General features: G+C 46.7%; 1 protein-coding gene and 1 long non-coding RNA gene across 14 annotated transcripts in view; both read right to left on the bottom strand.

Annotated features, from left to right (window-relative positions):
• Positions 1-23,730, bottom strand: part of LOC126529739 (uncharacterized) — a 345,564-nt gene that overhangs the window by 174,646 nt on the left and 147,188 nt on the right. The window lies entirely within an intron of this gene.
• LOC129384477 (uncharacterized) lies at positions 11,483-14,185 on the bottom strand. The gene is made up of 3 exons (XR_008612198.1): positions 14,096-14,185; positions 13,477-13,623; positions 11,483-11,619 (listed from the first exon to the last, which is right to left on the bottom strand). It is a non-coding gene; the product is annotated as an uncharacterized lncRNA (long non-coding RNA).

Genomic DNA, 23,730 nt, shown 5'->3' with positions numbered 1-23,730 from the left:
AGGGCAAAGGCCTCTCCCATACTTCTCCAACTGCCCCGTTCATGATATAGGAGGTTTGACGCTTACGTAATTCCAAAAAGAGAAAATTTGTGAAGAACGGTTGCGTGACTAATGGTAATGTTTTGTAGGAAACAGTTATGCGGAGAATAAGCGCTGTAGTGTTTATAATTATGATGAGTGAATCAGAATGTTTCTAGTGCCAAGATATCAGATTTGAGGCAAACTAAAACCCAGTGGAGCACACCCATTTTCCCCAGGGCACATAGTCACCGCACATACCGAGTCGCCCCCGTGCCATATAAGTTTCGACTTTACTATCAGCGGGATTGGTCCACAAAAGCAGTTCGGTCCACCCACCTGTTTGTAAGAAATTCACTGCCCCAGGGGAACATTTTTTTGCGTAATAGAAAGAAACTCATGGGAAATAAATTAACCAAAAGGACAAAGTTCTCGCACCTAAGTGCCCATTTTTTGGAAGCACATATAAGCTGATGAATATAAATAAAGCAAAGAAACAATGATCATCCGAGCTATCTTTTTCTTCAAACAAGAGTGATATTCACAAGGATGGTTCGGTTGGCTAGCTGGTAAAGCATCTTAAAGCGGTTAACAGCGCACACAGACGGCGACAGAGAGAAGAACAACAGGACGCGGCGCTAAACTACAACTGGTGCTTTATTGGAAGAAGCAACACCAATACAGTGTGCCCTAGCTAACTTAAGCCAGAGTTTAAAAATATGCGACTGCCACGTAGCGGGACACAACCAACGTAATGTTGTTTGCCGTCACTTGGTGATACTCAAATTATTTGGTTCATTGCGCCTAATTAGATAATTAGTATCAATGAATAACCAACCTAACAAATAATATAGATAGTTAGTATCAGTGAATAACCAACCTAACAAATAATATAGATGAAAAGTGTCAATGAGAAGATAGTAGAGTGACATGAAAAACTCCCGACACAGCTTTCCGTTGCTGCTGCATGAAAGTGTATTTTCCGGGCGTGAAATCAGCCCGCAAATGCACGTGCGCAATTGCCGCGCAACTGGCCGCTCGAGGCGCTCAGCGCATATCGCGAGCGCCTTCTTCTAGCCGGCTTCCTTGTTGCGCTGCACCAGTCTTAGAACGCAATACCAACTCGCCCTATACTCAACACTAAAGCCAACGTAACTGCCACTGCGGCTGAAATCAAACATATCTTTGTTGATTAAACGCCAAATTCCGGAAGATGGTAATCGATAAAAACTGAATAACACACAAAAATAAGTATTGCGCGTTATAGAACATATTACAACAAAGATATACATAGTGTCTTATTAGCATTCACCGCGGCTCAACTTGCTGCAACACCTAGGAAAAGAAAAAGCTGCAGGGACCCTTAAGTCTCCTTATGCGCCTTGAATGCGAAAACATTCTGATTCTTCCGCGCAATACTTTTCACTTGGTGCTCGAATTGAACAAAGTAAATTTTGAGGAAAGGCCACCAAAATTTTGGTTGTTGGCCAAGTCAATTTTGGGAGTGCGCCAGGTTGGTTTTGAACGTAGGCCAACTCAATACTCGAGTTGGGCGAAATCAATTTTGGGGGTGGGTGAACCAAATTTTAGGGATGTGTAAAGCCCATTTTGGGCGTCCGCGCGCCAAGTCGGTTTTGAACGTGGGTGATTAAAATTTCCGAATTCGGCAAAGTCAATCTTGCGGTAGGCCATGCAAATCTTGTCGTTGGGACAAGTCAATTACTGAATGGGCCAGGCCGGTTTTAAACGTGGGTGAACTCAATTTTGGAATTGCGCAAAGTCTTTTTGCTTTAGGTGCGGGCCACGTCTGACGGCGTCGCTGTTCACCGTTACAGTGCGAGACCCAGGAGGTCCAGCGCCGGGAATGTGACATCACTTGGTCACGAGGATTTTCTTGCCATCGGATGTTAACGCCGGACCTTCGCCGAATTTTCCACTTCGAGGGGCATATAAGGCTTTCGCCCTAACAGTAGCTTCTATACCGTCGCGTAAAACTTACTAACAAAGACGATAACTGGTCCCATTGACTACCATGCTAGCACCGAATACAAATGAGTTGTGTGCAACACAAAAGAAATTTGCTTTATTGTTACCTTCCTCGTAATTTCTCGAACACGATGAATGGCTCTGGTAGTAATATTTTAATTTCAGAAAAAAGCGCATTATACTACACGCCGACCTGTACTTCGTTATGATCTCGAACTAATGAATTCAATGTTTATTGACTGGATTGGTGTTAAAAAACAAATCGTAAGTATTAAATCTTTTTCTGCAGGTCCAGGTTTGATGAATTCAGAAATCCTGGAGTTCACAAGCATCTCTTCGTCCATGATATTGTGTCAATCTTTATGCTGCTCAATCCTGCCCAGTAAGAGGTAGTTAGGGCAACTTATTTTAATCCAGAAGTCAGGTAATCTCAAATTTCCCAAAACCATTCTTCTAATCTCTCTTACTCTAAGTAAGATCTCTGAACACATCATTTTTCCGCAGGCTGGTAACATTATAGAATCAAACTTACCTGCCAAGGTGCTTTAAAAATCTTGTTTCTTGCGAAGCTCCATTTTTTTTATTAACTACTTATGTACATGTCGATCTGATTTCGATGCTAATTTCGTTTTTATAAAAAATTCAAATTTCGGGTCTTTACATGCCAAAACCACAATATGATTATAAAGCACGCAGTAATTAGGAACTCCGGAATAATTTGGTCTCCTGGGCTTCCTCAACGTACACACAGTGCATGGTACACGGGCCTTCTTGCACCGCGCTCGCAAGGAAATGGGGCCTACGAAGCAGGAATTTGACAATCGTCCTAGGGCTTAGCCAGGCACTGGCGAAGCTCCTACACCGACACAACAGGCGACAAGATTTTTACCCACTTCGATAAAGTCTCCGACACTGTTTCTCAGGACTTTCTCTGAATTCCAATGAACTACGCCTTCACCGAAATGTTCTTCTTGAAGATAAATCTTTCAAGAACATCGTTTGCAGTACGTAGTATAGCTAACAATTCATCTTACTGTTGTTCACCTGAAACATCCAGGGTCTGTCCATGGGGCCCTGCTTTTTATTACTTTTTCAACTCACCTGTCCGTTTTCACTTTTCCTTTATTAAGCTGTTTGCAGTCGGTTGCGTAATGTACCTCAGTATTGCTAGTCTTGATGAATTTTGTAAAATGCAATGTGACCGTGCTCAAATTTTTAACTGGGGCATGAATCGCGATATAAACAAATGCAAATCTATGCATGTATCTTGTCTTCTAAACCCCAGTACTAATTACTGCCTTTCTTCATCAATAGTACCAGACTGCATTGTGTTCACTCGTACAAGTACATCGGGTTTGCTATCACCAATAAACCATCATGGAACGTAGACAGCGGCCGCCTAATTAACAGCACCAATTGCGAACCAATCTCACAATGACTCGACAGTAATGTGTTAAGCACTGAATCAGCATGGCGACACAACGTATTGCCGCCATTGAAACGAGTCACGTATGAGGCGTGCGCTGCAGCGGGACTCCTCTTTCGCGCTTCCCTAAGAACTGCCATCTCGCAGCGCCACCGCAAAGGCTACGCGTGGCCTTCAAGTTAATGGCGCGCGTCCGAACGCCGAGCGACCGGGTCTCGCGCTTCTTTCTGTGCGCCATCCAATGGCGCTGCCCACTCGTCCGCTCATGGCCTTCGCAACGAGCGCCGGCGTCTGCGAACACTAAGCATTGTTCTCTCGCTTGCTGCACACTCAGTGATGCAAGTTGGCGAGAGGCTCATTGAAGGTTAGCACATTCCTATTAAGGCTCATTCACACCGGCCACTGACAGCGGTCGCGCGACCAGTTTTGGTCGCAAGATGATCAGTAGCAAATAGTCGCAAACAGTCGCTCTGCTGGCAAAGCGACTACATTGGGCCGGCCGCTCGCTGCTCGACTTTGCAGTCGCGGGACCCTGGTCACAAAACTGCTAAACCAATAAGAGGCACAACGGAAGTGATCTTATCATGTGTTTTCATCCGGCGTCCTCCAGCGTCGCGCCAAATGTAACGTCCTAGCCTCCACGATACCTGGTTACTATTTGACGGAGCGTCTACAACTACTTGCACCCTCTGTTCAAAGACCGTAACAAGAAGCACCTCGCATGAATGGAGATTGGGAACATGTTCAGCACCTCCCGCGAGTACCTGAAGCGAAAGCGCTGTACTTTCGTATTTGTTGCTATATGTGGAGGAGTCATTTAGTTCGCGTGTTGTCAACGAAAAAAAAATGACGCTATACCTAGGTCACGATTTCGTAGCGATGTCTTTTTTAATGCTATTGACTTGCCGCTTTCGAAGCGTCCGTGTGTGGTGAGATCGATGTTGTTCGACCCGGGCGGAAATCTCGTCCGAAAAAGCAACGCAACAAAACCACGGCCCAATGCTTGACTGCGTGATCCATGGTTGTTTATTTTGAGAGTTTCGCACTACCTTCCTGCAAGCCGTGTCTCTATCTGTTTGCAAAATTTTTACAAACATTCGCAGTGACGTGCACGTCTAGAGTGTCGTATGTGACGCAGCACCCCCCCCCCCCCTCCACCGCTTTTTCCCGTATTAATAAAGTTTAGCAGCGCGAAAATTGCACAGAAAGTTTATCAGCGCGCATGAGTTCTCAGGAACTTTGTTTGAGCGATGGAGTCTAATGGATAGCACAAGCAAGGCGCGTTTATTAGTGAAAGAAACAGCATGGTAAAGTGCGGTTTACAATGGCGTATCGCACGCTTTTATCAAAAAAGTTCGGGAGGCGGCACAGCTAGGTATATTGTGTACGTTTTCGGAATTTACGTAACCATTGTGAAAAATATAAAGTATTTCAGCTAATGCACTACAGTCACAGGAACAGAGAGAGGAGCCTTCTTTATAGCACATTTTATTTCGTGCGATCTCATGCTGCTTTCCATGTACAATACCTTATTTATTTTGCAGGGACCCTTGCAGAAAAAAAAAGGAACTTAAAAACCTAAAATACATCTTTAAGCGACAGCAGCAAGAGGTGCACGACAAGCAGTGCTGCGGTGCAGGGGCGGTTAATGTCCGCACCATGAAATGGTGTTAGCACTTCGAAGCCATGTTGGAGCTGACGTTTACTTTGCTTTCGCAATGGAACACTTCATTTTCATGCCTGCAAACGGACAGGAAGGTTTCACAGGAAACGTACATGCTCAGCATTTAGTACAGCTCTATGGACAATCACAAAATTTCTCTAGCCTTAAAGTTTCATCTTCAGTTATCCCATGCACGAAGCTTGATTTCCGCACATTCCCAACAATGGGTTGCACCTCTGTACTGCCGGGAATTTCCCCTCCTAACGGTTTTCAAGGAAAAAAGTAATCGACGAGTCGCACTGGTGCAAGACTCCATGCTAATTTGGTCGGCATGATGAAGCATGATAATGTACCCTCGTATGCTAATATCGAAATACTAAGCTTGATTAACCTGATTAGCTAAGCTTTTTAGGAGCAGCTCCTTCTAGCAGAAAAGAGCGACCTACCAAGACTCCTCATAGCGCGCAAGACTAACAATAATTGCACCTCCGCTGAAGCCAGAAACGCATCTATCTCTGATAAAGCTATACTAGGCAGAGCTACTTCAGCCGGCAGCATACCTGAGTCACCGTCGTGTGTCAGATTTACAAGGCGTTTTACGGCATCTCCCTGGCACTGCTTCTGCAGCATAGAGTGCTCAGGAAAAGAAAGCGCCTACATTGGTCGCGTTATCGTGCATGGTATATAAGTCACATCACTGTATAATAGGCACGGACAAAACCTTAAAAAAAATAACACTACTTACTTTCCGTAAGTACGGTAGTCCATAAACTGTAGGGTTCTCCTCCCCCGTACTCTTGGGACAAATGAACGACAACACAGCAGTGCAAACAATCACAAGGGCATTTATTGCACCTTTCATAGATCAATGCCTGTTAGTCGAGTTGCTATCCACAAAACATGCCGATGGGCGCACGACATATCTAGGAAGTCCGACTCACCGCGACCAGATAGCGAGCGAATATGTTCGCCCCATGCTGGATCCCAACGCCTAGTCCTTCGCATGTACGGTCACGCGAACGGTGGCGCGTTCCAAGGCGGCCACGCGAGACGGTCTCGCAGAAGTACGGATCGGCGCACGCGCGGCACGACACGTCCGCACTGCTTGCTGACCCGAACCAAAGAGGAAGCGCCTTGTCTTTCGGCGCCCAAGTAACCCCGCCTGTCGGCGGCGTTAGCAGCGCAACACTCGCGCCCTCTCTCGTACTGCGCCTCAACCACTCCGACCACCGCGGGCGCCAGGCCACGCGGCGAAGCCGGATTACAGGATACGCGCCGTGCCGGAAAACAACATATCAGGGGACGCGTGAGAGTCGCGCATCCCCACATCCCCCCAACCTTAAATCACTACATATTCCGGCGAAGCATGTAACACGGCCTAACATAAACGCGTGCTTCGCGAACAAGATAGTACATGCAACAGTGGCCGCTCTGAGGAAATGTCCCCACGTTGTCCATAACATGAGCAGACATTGTCCTTGGGGTACACCGCTGGCGTCCACTGGTCACAGCAGCAGTTTTGCCGACTCGACGGCACGATTCCAGGCCAGGACTCCGGAGACGGTGAAGCAGTAGACGGCACGAGCAAGCGTCGCTCGCGCCGACGCGTCCTGCTGGCGAGCCGCGGTAGCTGTCGGTGATCGCCTGCTCTTTTCTCCGCCGCCGAAGGTTGCGAGCTGGATACAGGCGGCCGCCGAAGTCGCTGCGCCGAACTCGTCACAGAATCACCATTGCCCGGTGGCGCGATCGTAGTCCGGGCCAGCAGCGCAGACGATGTGCAGGTGACGGCAAACCAGGGGTGACTCCAATCACGCTGCGTACACTCAACACAATCGGCAAACACTAACGTAGTGCAAGCGAGAGGAATTCTGCATGCGCATAGCCCACGTGGTACGATGTTCAACTCGGCTAGCAAAAGATCGGGCAGCTACTCAGACGCTAAGTTCACGTGAACGAAGCTTGCTTCCTTGAGTCGAACGAGTAATTTCAGTTCGTGCGAAGCCAACTAGAATGAGGGAAGCAAAGTGCAACACCTCAACGCCACGGTGCACCAGGTTGTGTCGCTCCACGTGTGACAGGCAGCTTCGTTAAGCCTTAGGCCTAAATTGTCGCTACCCTGACAACAACCTGCATCCAAAAAACAACACCCAAAATGGGCGCAATACAGGCAGCCGCGAGGAGACGTCAGCTCTGTTAGGTGGTCCTACCCCGCTCGGTGCACACAGCATCCGATCCGATTTGACGGGGCCCACTGACCCAGACGGTGTCGGAGCGCCCGTTACCAGGCCGCAATACCAGTCAGCCCGTAGCGGCACCCGTGGCCCGCGGCCACCCGGCTCCCAGAGCCGCGACTTCATCAGAGTCAAAGAGATAGAAGACGCTTTTATATAAGAAATTCGGACCACCCACGAGGCTTCCGTACACACTCGCTTCAGGCTTGCCAATGCTCCACGGGCGCTAAGCCTCGCACTCCCAGGATGCAGACCACGTGGCTCTCGTACCGACGAATGTCATTAAAAAACACTTGGGAAAAGGCTTAGCATGTTGAAAAGTTCAAACACACTACAGCCACCGTCGCCTCACTCATGAAAGCACGCCGCCAACGATAGCGAACAAAATCCACGCTAGCCCTCCGCTTCGGTTCAAAGTCTCGAACGAAGCGAAACTGTTAAATGTATCGTCCGATGCTCCAAGAGCTTCACGTTGGGCAGCCAGATGTAGGGCTCTCCTCCCCCGTACTCTTGGGACAAAGGAACGACAACACAGCAGTGCAAACAATCACAAGGGCATTTCTTGCACCTTTCATAGATCAATGCCTGCTAGCCGAGTTGCTATCCACAAAACATGCCGATGGGCGCGCGACATATCTGGGAAGTCCGACTCACCGCGACCGGATAACGAGCGAATATGTTCGCCCCATGCTCGATCCCAACGCCTGGTCGTTCGTGCGTACGGTCACGCGAACGGTGGCGCGTTCGAAGGCGGCCACGCGAGACGGTCTCGCAGGATCGGCGCACGCGCGGGACGTACGCCGCGCGCCGGCCCGCAGCCCAAGAGAGAGCGCCTTATCTTCCCCGTACCCAAGTAACCCCGCTGTGAGGCGGCGCTAGCAGCGCGACACTCGCGCCATCTCTCGCACTGCGCTTCAACCACTCCGACCGCCACGGGCGCGAGGCCACGCGGCGAAGCCGCACTGGAGGAGATGGGAGCTATGCGGGAAAACAAGATATCAGGGGACGCGTGAGAGTCACACATCCCCACAAAACACCTGCATGTCATGACATTATTAAGCTGCACGCGACCTATAAATTTATTAGGCTGGATCATGTCACAATAATCAGGCTAGTGACGGTAAACTTCTAATTAGACATGCGTCTTTCAGGGTGCTTTGTAGCATGAGTGACATTCAATCAAGGTAATATACAAATTTCAGCCTGCATATAAGATAGGGGTAAACGATGTAGTTTGTCATACGATGGTTGACCATAACAGAAACCTCTAACTTTCTGTAAGTGGAACCTTGACAACTGTACAAACTAGTACTTGTGAGGTCAAAAAGTGCTAATTCACAACATTTCACAACACAACATGTATGCTGGCAGATGTGCTATCCTGAGAGGTAAGTGTAAATAAACATTGCTCATTTCGTTACAGTATCTGCACCACCATGGATGAGCGTAATCAGAGGTGAGTAGGCATGAATGACTAGCGGCCAGTTCACCAATGGTAACATTTGCATGTAGCAATGTACCTGTCAAATGTCATACATGAAAAGCTGTTCTTCCACTGTCATTGCAGCCATGCAGCAATAGGGGTAGCTGATGGCAAACAAAGAGAGGTGTCCTCCGATGCCATGGCACCAGGCGTGGAAACCCGCACTTATGCATAAAGAAAACTTGAAATTTACGTTACTTTTAACACAGTGATGTTTGTAAGAATTACCGCATGAATTCAGTTTCCATGTTTATTAGTGGTTTGAATTGCCAGAAGTATTGAGAAATGCACCTGGTTTTTTAGAGTTTTTCTTAACGATGCAATGATGTTGCATCAGGTGTGCTGTAATAGCGGTTTCTTTTGCATAGACGTCAGAGAAGAAATACAAGATGAAACAGCACAGACGCCCCCAGCGAAACGGTATGTGATAGCGTATTTTAATTTACTAGCAATTAGAAGCACTACACTTAAAAATTCGTTAAAGAGACCTTTCTTTTCTTACAACATAAAACGCTACGCTTTACTGCCTGATGTGAGGTAATAGTGGTTGCTTTTGAAGAGATGTCAGAGAAGAAACCCAAATCGAAACAGTAGAAACGGCACCATCGAAACGGTATGTGAGCAAGGATTTAAATTTCCTAGCAGCCAGAAACCCTTTAAAATGCTTGTAAGGTAGCTTTCTTTTTGTACAACGTAACACACTACGCTTTACGGCTTGCAGAGCGAGGACGTCAAGGCAGCACGAGCAAACTGAAGGTTCGAGGTGAGACGAGTGTAATGTTTGCTGAACATTAATCTAGAAAACTTTTAGTTACCATCTAGGCAACAAAGCTGCGCATGTCACACAGCGCAAATGAATAGCAAGTAAGAGTGTGAATGAAGCATCGGTATTCAGGCATCGAAGATGAAATACTTCCTCAACAGCCATGCAAGTGAGAATGCAAGCGACGAGGCTGTTGCACAAGCCTGTATGGAACACCTTGCGCAATTAAGGGAGCAGTATGCTACAAGCAAAAAGGACGGCATTGCATATTTAGATTGCGAACTGATGTCCACGTGAGGAAAGCTCAAAATCGCTCAACACTCCATGGAGTCGGTCAGGCGGAGCTGGAAAAGATGAATCCCAGCAGTTAGGAGCAAGGATTACCTCGGGTGTGGCTACATGTTGCAATACTACATGCGAACTCAGTATTCATCCCACAGCTTATGTTCGCACTCAAACAAAAAATTTAAATCAACAATCTTCTGGTAGCAAATGTTACTTTATCAGTTAATTGTTTTATACAAAGAGCAAAAGAGAAAGAAAGAAACAGAGTATCACGTTTACAACTTTGCAGCTGAGCAGTACAATCTCACAGTTCTGTAAAGTACATATGTTGGAGCATTTAAGGCAGATAAAACTGATACATTGTGCAATTTTGTGTGTGACACCCACGTTACGGCTGCACACCATAACCAAGCGAAGTATGCGCCCTGAGCATAAAAACTAGAGCTCTCAGGTCGTGCAATAAGAATGGCAGATAAGCGCGCACAAGGAAGGACACCACTCAAGGCCGCAAAGGAAACTCGCCGGTGAACAGCTGCAGAAGTCCCATGCTGACTCAAAACATCGTCGCCGTCAGAGCTTGAATCTGCTTTGCTGTCATCTTCAGAATCATAACTAGAGTCTTCATCACCAAATTCAACTACAGGTGCAGCATAGTTTCGAGCAGGACGCTTTCTCTCGCGACGGCGCCACGGCCCCATGGGAGCGACTTTCGATAACTAAGCAGTGACACCGGCAGCCTCCCTTGCCGGAATTCTAGGAGAGAAGCGTAACCGAAGCTTTTGGAAACTGATCACAAAAACCGTGGTACGCATGTTGGCCATGCCGCCGACCTTCAGAAATACACTTTAGGGGAAAAAAACGATTCTGACTTGAAACTAATGCTCACTAGTGAACAGGTGGCGTCATTTTCGGTTAATTATCACCGCTCAGCACTGTCGGACGGCAAATCCGGCAATATTTAATTCGTGACGTGCTCGAAGTGCCTGCACTATACTACAGGATGGCCTTATAGGGATAAGAAACGGCTCCAATAAGTCTAAATTGGCGATCTAAAGCATCGTTCCCCGGTGATTGATTTGAATAGGCGTGGTAACGAAAGAGTTCAGCGAAGCCAGCCACGCTTTCGCCTGCACCCCGCGGCTGATAGCGTCGTCCGCACTGAGACGACGCTTTTACGAAAAGCGGCGGCAGCGGAGAGCGAATGCTTCACCTACCGCTCGCTCTCCGGGTCACCGAAATTCGAGATAAGGCAACCTTCAAACACAAACGCGCGGTAAGACAGCTTACACATAGAGAAAGGAATACAAGAGCGGACACTCCCATAGAGCCCAGCGGCCGAATCGACTGCAGCGCACCAAGCCGTGGATGTTAAAACCTGAAGCGTACTTCAGATTTCGGTTTTGTGCGCGCGCGTTTTGAAGACTAGCTGGTGCGCGTCACGCCGGCTCCGCTTTTTTTTTTTTTTTTTTTTTTTTTTGCTTTTGCAGCAAATATTTATTTATATATTTATTTTTTATTTATTAAAAATTTATTTGCAAAACATCTTAAGTAAAATTGATTCCGAACGATCTTCACAAGCCTCCATTGAATATGTGCCACGTGCAATTTCATAAAGACGCAAGACACCTTGTGAAATGAGGAAAAATTAACGTTTATTTTATCCTCTGTAAATGCTCGTCGCGGGCTTTTTGTGCATTCATCCAGCGTTGTGGCACCAGGTAAGCAGCAGTAGTTTCCGCAGGAAGCTCCACCAGACGACGTGAGCTGAAAAAATTGCAAGCGTTATTTTGTTATTAACATGTAAGAATAATGCCTGTAGAGGCGAAGCGTGTGAAAGTGATGAGTGGGCGGCATTACAAACAAAAGCAGTTCGCATTTACACACACGGCATAGAAAATACCCGACTCATCCCAAGAAATACCGTACACACCACAAACACATTCTAATTCCAAGCATTCCCCTCTTCCCAAGACTTATTTCCTGCACTTTAATAGCACGAATGCGCGGGCAACGGCGCGTTTCGCGAACTTGGCTACAACCGACGCGATAGTACGCTACGAATACACAGAGGTGGCCACAACACACGCTCTCAACCAGAGCATGCTGGACGCTCGCCGAATTCCTTCTACTCGCACTCAAGACAAAATGCGTGGGTGCCGTCCAGAAGACAGAATTTTCGAGTCACTAGTTCGTGGCGTTTCAGCTCCTTGGCTTACCTCTTGTGCGTTCTGCAGGCGCAAGCAACGCACTCCCGTGTTATCACTCTTGATTGCTCGTCGCGTTTTCGACAAGCGTGGGTACCGAAAGAAGGTTTAAATTGTTGCGGGGACATAAAAATTGCCACAAACTTGCCGCAGTAAGATTCAGTACCCGCCAAACTAACTGTCACCACGGCCGAGCTGCTTTCGCTGCGTCACAACAGGCGCGGCGAGCGGGCCTCATAACATAAAAGTATCGAAAATAATTTTCAACAATGTTGGGCGTCAGAGAAAGGAAAGCGCCATGAACTTATCAGTGCATTAAAGCGCGAAACCGCGCAAGACGGCCGAGCTGATTTTCGCTAACCGAGTCACAGCGCCAGGCGCGCCCACTGCGCTCGAAAGGTAGCCCAAATAGTAATGAAATTACTTTCAATGATGTTGGCAGTCAAAGAAAGCGCCAAAACTTGTCGCAGTAAAATTCAGTACACGCGAAACTGCGTCACAGCACCCTGTGCGACTAGCGTGCCCAAAAACTACCGAAATTAGTTAAAATAATATTGGGGCTTATAGGAAGCTTCGCAAACATCTCCCAGTACGATTCTTTATTTCAAATTACCTGCTCCACGACGGCCACGCTGTTTTTCGTTAACTGCGTCACAAGTCTAGCCTAGGTGCCGGGCAGTAAGCCTAATTGCTTGAAGTGCGTCGCAGACTGTCGAGCAAAGTTTCTCACCTTGCCCTAGTCCAATAGTGCAGTGCTGCCATGTCGAAGTTTCGAATGAACGCAATAATTCGCCGGGAGGCCACCAAAGCAGGCTAAATCCCAAAATAGAAAAACAGGCAGACGGGTGCCCGAACAGTCCAACGCTCAGATGCGCGGCCGGTCTCTCTCGCTTCGGCGGTGTGTCTGACGAATGACGCAAACATCTGGCTCGTCATTCGCCGGTTCGCCTATCGCTAGGCAACGGAAGTAAGCCGCAAAGCTTAATTTAATTTATACGCAGATATTTTAAATTTTTCCGGGAAAGAATAAAAAAAAATAAAACAATCTTTGTTAATCTCATTTCACATTCTTCTTTTTTTCAATGCTCGCGGCCCCAATTCGTCGATGTTTAATACTAGAGCGTGACGTGTTTCCAATTTTCGCCGAGTGTCCGCTCTAGTTCTATCCCTTTCTCTATGGCTTACACGATGCCACGCCGTCTCGGCACGCCCGCTATCTGCGCACGCGGCAGATTAAAGCACGGTATGCGGCGCCACGCTTGCAGCCGTGTGCTGTCGAGGCGCGCGCCAACCCCTCCCCCTCTTTCCCTCTGCTCGCGCGTGAAGCCACCATCTTTCTTTCTCACCCTCCGACACATTCACTCGTAGCTAAAGCAAAAAGTGCGCGGGGTGAGATAGGATGTTGTGGCACTTCCACTTAAAATGATGCGGCTTTGCTTCAGACGTCGCTCTTGTTGCCCCGCGCGGGATTTGAGAGGTGCGTTGCCAAACAGCCGCTTGTAATTGAATCATATGATCATCTTCGTCCTCGGAAGTTTCCATTTGTTGTCTCGGCATTCCTTTGCTGCGGAAGGGAAATTTCATTATATTGAATTCGTTTACAAGCACACTTGGCTATATTGAGATTATAGTTCGATGGTGTTCTATAGACTATAGGTTATAAAAAGTTAAATACTTCATTATATCGAGAATTTCGTTATACTATAGTTTGTTATCTCGAGGTTTAACTATGATATCACCATTCAGTTCCAAATATTAAGGAATATTTTAAGCTCTTACTGCAACTGTTGCAATTTTTCTACTAATTAGTCTCCTGTGCACGAGCTGCAACTGTGATATTCTTTGCGCATATGCCTTTAACAATTGTATAAATGCAATACTTTCATGTGTTCGCGTAAAAAACATTATGCATTATTTTGTAGGTATCACTTCGCATGAAACTGATACCTCTGTTACTTGTTTTGCTGTGTATTTGTTATATTTTTGCACACGAAATTTCTATGTATAATGCAAGTGTTTGTTATGAATAAACTTACTTGACAACACATCTTTTGCAGTTCAAGTACTGGTGACCCCTTTATCGTGCCAGGGAACTTGTCCGGCTGTGATGAAGTGGTGTGCCAGCTTATCCCGTACTTCTTTTGCATACCTATAAAAATAATATGCTAGGCTTTATTTTCTATCTTTGAAATTCTTAACAGCAAGCATATTTCGAAACGCATGTAACCCACGTACCGAGGAGCGTGGCACCCAATAGGTTTCGACGGCAAGAGGGCACCAGCGGCTGGTTGCTCTTTTCAGCTGCCAGGGGGAACCGTTCGTCCTAATCCTCGCTGTCGGCAAAGCCTGGAGGGCAGCATGCAGCAACAGATGCTGGTGGCTCCTGGATCAAAATATTGTCCAACAATATGCAGCTTTCCACATATCTGATGACGTTGTCGTTCTTGGCTTTGATTGGTCGTCGCAGAATTCTCCATCCTTGTGTCAGGATGCCAAGGGCGTTTTCGATGACTAGCAGAGCCCTGCAGAAACGGCAGCTGAAAACTCGCCACTTGTATGTCTGATTTGCGCCTTCGTGCGATGCTGCAAAAGAAAGCACTTGTCAATGCAATCATGAAAAAAAAAATGTCCAATCAGTCTTTCAACAAGCATCGCCGCAATACAGTACAACTGCTTAAATGAAGTATGGCGAGCCCTATGGCAAAAATGGCATGTAACGCAAGACGTTCCAGCTGCATTACGCAGCACAGTGTCTTTCTTTTCTGAAGCTCAACCTTGCAATAACGACCTTGTCTCCCTTTTTCGCAACCTTTTTCTGTGCACATATGATCAGCAGTAACACCGAAATTAACATAAGTAACCTCTGATAATGGTCATTTGCGTTTCACCCTTAAATAAGGTGTGCAATGGGATAATAAAAGTGCGGTGGGTTTCACGGCTTTTTTGCACAATTCAGCTTCACCCTCTTAGCGTATCACATGGATAAATTTCCTTGTCAAAAAACATAGCTGTGATGTACACTAGTAGCACAAGGGATAGAAACAAACGTACTGCCGCGGAAATGTATTGTCTGCTTCGAGCCACGGTGGTAACGGCAAAGACGACCTGCTCGAGAGTGTGTCAGACTCAATGGAAGACTGCGTTCCCTATTCTAGGGTGTACCGATGGAGTGCGATAGGACGACCTCTCACAATTAAAGTTCAGAGTCTCCGTAAACCATGACACCGGTAGAGGTGTGGGGTACAGTTGTGTCGGGCGTTGGCAAGCCCGACACGTGACGGTTCAAAACATTCGAATCGCCGTGAGCTTTCACGGCAGTGTGCATGAAGATGCTGAAGACTGGCTGGACTAGTATGAACGCATGGCCAACTCCAATCGCTGGCGCCCGACGACCAGAAGCTCTCGAACGTGTACTTTGTCCTCAAAGGGAGCGCAAGGACATGGTTCGTGAACCGCGAAGAAAACTTGCCAAACTGGGACGAGTTTTGCCGTCTGTTACTCGGGACCTTAGGAAATGCAACTGATAGCAAAAAGCCCAGCGCCTTCTTGAGTCGCGTATCCAAATGCCAAATGAGGGTGTCGCGATGTTTGCCGAAGATATGACACGTTCGTTCCAAATTCAAATTCTTTATTTGTGCCTTGTACAAATACACACAGCGGAGGCGCAGAAAAAGCTGCCAGAAACAGCTTGACAAAGCCGCAGCCTCTCTCACTTGGCATGGCTTCACAGCAAGGCTTTCAAAACAAAGGTAATTGCAGTCTAATAACAGTTATCAAATAATGAACAAGGACAAAAGAAACATAACAAAATTATATAATATTTAAACAATATTCACCACCAAGAAATACCGAACCTACATGGTAACATACATAGCACGCAAAGCACTGTTTGATGCACTGAAGAGATCAAAATTATTGTATACATAAGCATTTAGGAGGGAAGGAAGAGTGAATTGTAGGCGTTCTCTACCGGAATTTCTTCGAGGGGTCGGCACTACCCAATTCTCCGCATGCCTTGTCTTGTAGGTTGCTTCTTGGGTATGTAAATCAGCAAGGTTGCGTATGTGGTTAACGTTTCTCCGTGTTTCCAGTTTAAAGCGAACACTTATCTGGTATTTGTAGAAGTTGTGGATCTTCAGCACACTACTTTGCAGAAAGAGATCCACGCTTGGTTAGCCGCAGGGGATATTGTGAACATGACGAAGAAACTTCTTCTGCAAAATGTAGATGCCCTGAAGACAGTTACTTGTGGCTGTGCACCATACTAAATGACAATAGTTTAAATCGGAGTAAAAAAGAGAATTATAGAGGAGTAATTTTACTGGCGTTGGAAGAACGCATCTGAGCCGGCCTATGACCCCAGTTATTTGAGCCAGTTTCGTTGTGATACGGTCCACGTGATTTTTCCAAGACCTACAGGAAGAAAAAACTACTCCGAGACATTTAAATTGCTCAACCACATCTATACGCCGGGAATTAAGCTTGGCCACGCAGATCCGCCACGCAGATCGAATTCGCCACGCAGATCCTAGCATGACCGAGCCAAAGAAGCTACATCATCTCATGCGTGACGTCAAGGACGAGCTCTTTGCTGGTCTTGTACGCAAGCCACCGACAACAATCGATGAATTTATTAGAGAGACCACAGCAATTCGACGGGCGTTGCAGCAACGTCACCAGCATTATGACCGGCACGCTGGGGAGCGCCTGCTGGAGGCATACTACTGGCGTCCACCGGCGTAAATCCTCTGCGCCAATTGATAAGGGAGATAGTGCGCGAGAAGATTGGGATTGCAAAGCATGCAGTGACGCCGAAGAAGTTCACAGTCGCCTCCATTGCTGAAGTTATGCGCCAGGAATTCCCACAAGCCTTTGCGCCTCCTGAACCAGGCCCCCGAACCATGCTTCGAGGCAACTGCTTACAGCTCTGCCGATGCTGCCCGTCGTCCACTGTGTACAATAACGACGCGCCAGTGCCGCGAGCGCCCACCTGTCGCAGCCTGGATCGAACGAGAGCCTTTTCGGCGAACCCAACAAGTACGCAGGACGGATACATGGCGCACCGCCGATCTACGACCATTGTGCTAACATTGTGGAGAATCAGGTCACATTTCCCGCTTATGCCCTCATCGTCAGACTGGATACCCGAGAAATTTACCTACCACAACGCGCCGTCAGATTGATGAAAGTCGGGGCCCATTTGACGACAACTTTACAGGACGACAAGTAAGCTCCTCTGATATCCGGTCACGGTCGCCGTCTCCAACACATTTTTCATCGCCGATCCACGGCAGTTTTGCAGACGGGGTGGGAAGGAGGTCTCCCAGCCCACAGCGGGGAAACTAAAAGCAGCGACCTCCTCAAGGAAGGCTGCACGTAATATAATAGCCGAAAAGCCCCATTATTGCCAAGAACGCAGCAGATGGATGACATATCAGAGCAGAACGCCGACAAAATTGGGAGTGCCGACCTCCCTGTAATCGTTGACGGGCACGAAGTAATGGCCTTAGTTGATACTGGCGCCGACGTTTCTATAATGAGTAAGCCCTTGGTAGACAAGCTTAAGGTTAAAACGCAATAGACGGGTCCTTACATTCGAGAAGCCGGAGGTCCGCTGAGGACGCCTGCAGGCAAATAGACGGCAAGACTTGTGATCAGGAATGCAGCTTTTGCCGCTGCTTCCGTCATGTTACAATAGTGCCGCAAGCAGCTCATACTAGGCACAAAGTTCTTGCGGGAATGTGGCGTTGTGGCCAACATACGTGATGGCCTGGCCAATTTTTCCACTGGTAAAGCATGGAGAACCATGGTGCAGAACCACAACGCAGATCTTCACGTGTTGCCGATGACGACGTCTTTAAACCGCCCCTATAATGTAGTCTTGTTCCAGTTATTTGCGATGCACAATACAACGAAGTAGCCGAACAAATAATGGCACCTTTGCTGTGTCAAGGTATTGCCATCGCTCGTGGCATTCTAAGCTTAATAGAGGGACGTGCTAACATGCTGCTGACAAATTTCACTAACGAACACCACCACAAGCGCAAGGACACCGCGGTGCATACGTTGACAAAATCGACAACATTCAACAATGCTTTGCTGCTCAAGTGGAAGCAATGGCTGATGTTATTCAACCTGTACCTGTCGTCGGCGTTGGTTCAAGTCTACCACCGAAAAGTAAACAAAAGCTTCGTGAACTGCTTGACCAATTTAAGGATTGTTTCTCCTCCATGTCTCTAGTTAGCCCAAAACGCCGCTTACTACGCACCGCAAAATGCCGGTGGAAATTGCAACACCTACTCGACAGAATCCGTACCGTGTGGCTCAGAAAGAATGCGATGCAATACAACAGCAAGTCCAGAAAATGTTACAGGATGATGTCATCCAGGCGTCAAAAAGCCTTCCGTGCCAGTGCTGCTCGTAAAAAGAAGGATGGTAGCTTGCGATTTTTATTGATTACCGCAAGCTAAACCGTGTTACAAAGAAAGACGTTTATCCGCTTCCACGCATAGGTGATTCTCTCGACAGGATATGGCATGCCCGTTTATTTCTCATCAATGGATCTAAAAAGTGATAGTGGCAAATAGAAGGCTATGAGCCTGATCAAGAGAAGACTGCCTTCATGGCGCCAGATAGGCTGTATGAATTCAAGGTTCTCCCCTTCGGCTTGTGCCCAGCCCCAGCCACGTTTCAGCGACTAATGGATGCCGCCGTTCCGGTCTCAAATGGAAGACTTGCTTGGTATATTTGGACTATGTAATTCTTTTTACGGCCACATTCGGGCAACATCTTAAGCGCTTCCTCTCCGTTCTTCACGCCACACGGGCCGCTGGACTCACTTTGAAAGCAGAAAAATGACACTTTGGATTTGAAGCACTTCAGTTCTTGGGCCATGTGGTCTGTCATGACGGTGTTACCGTTAATCCCTATATCATTGCTGCCGTCACGAAGTTTTCAAGACACCCAAGGACAATAAGGCAGTGCGATGCTTCCTGGGCGTCTGCGCCCGTTACTGGCGTTTTATCAAGGGTTTTTCGCACATTGGATCACCGCTCACCAGTCTCGCAAGAGAAGGCGTCGCATTCATATGAGAAGAGAAGCAGGAAGCGGCATACAACGAGTTACGGCAGCGCCTACAAACCTCGCCTGTACTCGATCACTTCGATGGGGGTATCCCTACATCAATCCGCATAGATGCTAGCAACGTGGGCCTAAGCGCTGTGCTCGTTTAGTGGCTAGACGGTGCCGAGCGAGTCATTGCTTACGCAAGCAGAACCCTGTCACGTGCAGAGTCCAACTATTCGACTACAGAAAAGGAATGCCTGGCTGTAGTATGGGGAGACAGTAAGCTCCGCCCGAACTTATACGGCCGCTGCTTCGAAGTAGTGAGCGACCATCATTCGGTTTGTGGGTTGACCAATATGAAAGACCCCTGTGGACGTTTGGCGCGCTGGAGCCTACTAGTCCAAACATGACCGTGAGCCATAAATCGGGGAAGCAACACATGGATGTAGACTGCTTCTCAAGATCACCACTTGAATCACCAGGCTCTGATGATGATGAATACGCACGCCTTTTAGCAGTTGATGATACTGCCACCATCTCTCGACAACAAGAGCATCAAGAGCTTCATTTACTCATTGATATTTTTTGGAAGGCCAACCTACAAATGTGCCTAAAGTGTATTTAAATGGACTATCATCGTTCTGATTGGGCAATGGAGTCCTCTATAACAAGAACTATTCTTCGGCAGGGCACATACCTGTTGGTCGTTCCATGTATTCTCTGCAAAGAAATCCTGCAGGCATGCCACAACGAAGCCACATCAGGCCAACTCGGCTACACAAGGACATTGGAACGAATAAGAAGCAAATACTACTGGCAAGAGCTTGCAGCATAGGTGAAGCGTTACATCACAACTTGGATTGACTGTCAGCGACACTAAGTTCCACCCACCAAACCCACCGGGCTCTTACGCCCTGTTGCAGTGCCGGAGTCGCCGTTTGCCCAAATTGGAATGGACCTTCTCGGCCTACTTCCGACACCTGCCAGCGGAAATAAATGGGTCGCAGTCGAGACAGACTACCTCACCAAGTACATGGAAGCCAAGGCACTACCGCAAAGGGCACGGCAGCTGAGGCGGCACGATTTTTTATTGAGAACATCGCCCTAAGCCATGGCGCTCCAGCTGTCGTCATAACAGATAGAGGAACTGCTGATAGTGGAACAGACAGCGGAATGGGAAAAGAGCCACAAGACACACTACACCAAAAACGACATCAATCACAGTGCAAACAGACACAACTGTAATAGACAACAGAAAATCCACTACCAAAGTTTTCATACAAACCCCCCCACGCCTGCCTGCACACGCACAAAGTCAAACGGAAACCGAGCTCGAATGAAAGCAGGCATGCAGTAATAAACCTGCCAAACAGAAAAACACCCCACGCAAATCTACCAGCAAAAAGACAAATAAATGATAGAAATCGTAAAGCAATGACTCTTCTCTGCTACGAAGCACCGAATTCCTACAGGCTAGAAAACTTACCAGAAAACATGCAAGCTACACCTCTCATCTGAAAACCTACACAATCTGCACAGAGAAAAATATAATCCATAAAGGTCTAACACTGAAGGCTGTACCAGCACCAGGAACACTCTCACCACACCATCATGCAAACTGACAAACATTGCGCAATGCCTCACTTTCACTGCGAAGAACAACTCGAAAGTTTTAGCCACAGACTTCTGAACATAGCTCTGACACCAGATGAGAAGAAAGATTTAGAACATTACGACAAAAAACAGTCTACAAAATTGGTTCAAAAACAAAGGAAAAAAGCAAACTTCAATCAAAAAACAACCTTCCAGGCAAACAGCCACCACACGACGACAAGAGCGACCTCGAGTTTAGAAGTACCAGACGTGACGGAAACTTCCACAAAATTAAACCACTCCAATGTTGTAGACATTTCAAAACATTAAGTAAAAAAGAAATAGGTGTACTCAGAAAGGGCCTAAACTTTTGTCCCACGAACAACATAATAAATGAATTAGGGCTTCACAAGGACCTCTCAGAATTTTCCCGACGAATGCGCATCAGACACTTTTTCGCAGGCACACCAGACACCGGGACGACACAACTTAGAGCCCAATCCACTTGGATTCCCGAACCAGAACATGCCATAGAACTTGACATATACCTTAAAACCGTCAGTACAGTAAAGAAATTATAAGCCAATCCAAGACATCTAAGCGACCTAAAAACATAACTGCGTCGGAGAGTCATATCATTTCAAGTCTTAGTTGCCAGAATGACATTGTTATTAAGGAAGCAGATAAGTGTGGAAGTATAGTTATTTGGCCAGTAGAAAAATACAAGCACGTGGCTTACGGACAACTAAACAACCCTAAGCTAGATAACGATCCGACATTATCCTACACAGTGACAATTACCAACAGGCTGAAATCACTTTTGGCTGATGAATTGATAACACCGTCAGAATACAAATTTCTTAACCCAAGCAATAAAACTGCCGGGCGTTTCTACATCCTTCCAAAAATTCATAAAATTTCATCCACTGAACTGTACACTGCTATTATCCCAGGTCACCCGATAGTATCAAGCAACACCCCGACAGAGAGCATCTCCACATTCCTTCAGCATTTCCTTGGCGACTTGCCAAAAGCACTTCCGTAATTTGTAGAATACGCGCCCACCTGCTGAGAATTATAGAGGGCAATAATACTAAAGGCGCACTACCCCACAACATAATTCTCGCAACACTAGACGTCACGGCCCTGTACACCAACATTCCAGTCCCTGATGGTTTATCTTCGAAAAAACAAACGCTGTCTAAACACAATGCACAACACCCTACTGAAGTCTACTTGACTCCCCTTCAATTAGTTCTAGCACATAACTACTTCGAATTTGAGGAGTGTTACTACCTACAGATACATGGCACAAGCATGGGTATGCCTTCTGCACCAACGTACGCGAACATATTTATGGGGATTTTAGAAACAGATTTCCATCGCGCTGCACTGAGAAGCCCCACACATACCTACGATACATAGACGACATACTAATAATATGGGGACATGATGAAGACAGTCTAGATAAATATGAAACATTTCTAAACTCTTTTCTTCCAACAATAAAATTCACATCAGAATCCTCAACTGAGCGCATAAACTATCTGGACACAACAGTATACATTGACAGTGGGGCGCTAAAGACAAAGCTGTATAGGAAACCTTCCGACAAACAACAGTACCTAAAATATATGAGCCACCATCCCAGACATTGCAAACAAGGCATCTTTAAAAGCCAAGCCACACGACTAAGTCGCATTTACGTTGAAAACCAAGACTACATAGATAGACACGATCACCCTAAAGGAACCCTATCAAACAAGAAACACCCAAACAGTGACCTTCAAAAAGCCTACACCGCTGCAACCAAACTTGGTCGAGTCGAGATCCTCAAGCCCCGGCCGAGGAACACAAGAACAACGCCTCTTCTTACTACTAAATTCTCAAACGCACTCCGAAACGTGAATAACATCCTCAGTGAATGCTACCCAATTCTCACCAGCAACCAGAAACTTAATAAGATTTTTTCCAGACCCGTCCAGAGTAGCCTACAGACGCAACACTAATTTTAAAGATGTTCTTGTGCACGCCAAACTACAGACAAATACGAAGTTGGGAAACGGTCCCTGTGGCCGCCCCAGGTGCTCTACATGCAAACATATTCAATCTACTACTACAGTAAAACGTACAGCATCCAATTACGCACACAAGGTAACTTCGGCTTTCACCTGCACATCAAGCAACGTAGTCTACTGTCTCAAATGTGTCGCTTGTAGCTAACCATACATATGTGAGACTGGACAACAAATTCATACAAGACTCAACGTTCACCGCGCGGACACAAAACACAATTTACCTAAAGCAGTAGCCAGCCACTTTAATGAACATGGTCATATATTTATCAAAACAAGGCTCTATATACTACAAACAAATTTCCGTTCACATCGCGAAAGGAAATATACGGAATCATACCTCATACAGAAGTTTATTTGCTTACACCCGACGGGACTTAATGTGGCACATGGCAACTTAGAATCTTTAAAAGCGGTAACTTGAATCAGAAATTCTCGTATCATCAACCAAGACAAAAAACATATTATGCCACTAGCTAACGTTAATTCATAACCTCACCTATTCCTCCATTTCGAAAATTTTTTCCTGCCTACTACTAAATTTAATATACTCTCACGTTTTTGCGTTTATATCAACTGTACGTCCCCCTTTTCCCATGTACACCGGCACCCGCCCGCTTCTGCGCACGTCACATTTCTATTTGTTATTCCGGTTTGGTTCCACCCGTCTTTTCTCCCTTTTTTATTCTGTTTTTATTATCTGATCTTTTGAAACACCCTCACCGACACATACCGAAGTCCCAGACGTCAGTATACCTCTTTCGGCGTCTCAGCCACACAGGGTATCGCCATTTCTGTATACCGCCGTAACACCACCTATGTTGAACTACTGGGGCTAACGTCCCTTGAAAGACAATGCCGTTGCCTTCCAGTTACATTGAACCCCAGACTCCTTGTCGCCATTTTAACTACATAAAAATTACTTGATGCATTGCTGC

This window comes from Dermacentor andersoni, chromosome 9 (genome assembly GCF_023375885.2).
Source record: "Dermacentor andersoni chromosome 9, qqDerAnde1_hic_scaffold, whole genome shotgun sequence".
NCBI classification, from domain to species: Eukaryota; Metazoa; Arthropoda; class Arachnida; order Ixodida; family Ixodidae; genus Dermacentor; species Dermacentor andersoni.
This window is presented reverse-complemented; position numbering and strand designations above follow the sequence as displayed.